Consider the following 1,122-nt stretch of genomic DNA (forward strand, 5'->3'; position numbering starts at 1 on the left):
TTTAATTTTTCATGTCTTTCAAACTACAGAATAAGCCAAAAATGGAGGACAGAATAAAAAATTCCTATTTGAATGTGAATAGATTCTAGCTAGGAATGGGTTAGCAATTCAGCTAGTCTTGCAAAAACAGGTTAGTCATTTTAGTCTCGTTCAGGACTGTCAGCCCCAAAACCCGATTTTGTGTCTATCTGCATGAATTTAGATTCGAAGAACTAACTGTCTATGCAGTGTATCACAACTGTTTCATATAGTTCATAGTGTTCCTGTGGCTCAGTGGTGGAGAATTGTGTTAGCAGCACAAAAGGTTGTGGGTTTGATTCCGAGGGAAATATGTTAGCCTGAATGCACTGTAAGTCACTTTGGATAAAAGTGTCTGCTAAATGCGTAAATTCATGTCCCGATCTGTGTGTGCCTAACCACTCTTTTCTTTTTACGGAATGTGTATTGGTTTCTATGGAAATGCCGTTGCGTTGTTATGCCAACGCTAAAACAACAACAACAAAGCTGGGTCTCATTTAGAAGGCTGCGCCCTCTGGAGGTCGAATCCTCTGGAGGTCTCATTATTTGTAGGATGCGAATGTGGAAGTGTCCTCAACCTAGAATTAAATGAGAAGGCCTTCATAGGACAGGCGGTTAAAAGGAAACAGAAAGTATCACGTTGCTATGTCAAGACATTTAGAACATCATTGAGCTCTCGCACTACTTAAAAAGGAAGACTATTTATAAATTTGAAAGGTATTTAAAAAAAAAATTTTTTCTTGTTTTATTTTGTTCAGTGTTTGAGAAGCTGCAGCGTACGCACAACAGACATCTGTTGGAGAAACAAAGGAGGAGGATACTGTATTAAGAACAAAGTTTATTCATTTTAACGGGAGGCAATTTAAGGTAAGTTGTTAACACCACAATTGCGTTTGTGTGTATATCTGCCCGGTGCCAGCATTTTTCAAATAAACGACAGTTGTGTATGGCGACGCAAAGAATTGTGGTTTATCTGTAGCAGTGAAGGATACATCTCATGCATCCTCTGAATTCCTGTGAAAGAAGGTCGTATTCGCAGTGTCCCACTTGCTTTTCTGAAGAGACAGCCTCGATGACTTCGAATGCGACCTCTGGAGGGCGCAA

The sequence above is a fragment of the Carassius auratus genome, chromosome 20 (genome assembly GCF_003368295.1).
Source record: "Carassius auratus strain Wakin chromosome 20, ASM336829v1, whole genome shotgun sequence".
Classification (NCBI taxonomy): domain Eukaryota; kingdom Metazoa; phylum Chordata; class Actinopteri; order Cypriniformes; family Cyprinidae; genus Carassius; species Carassius auratus.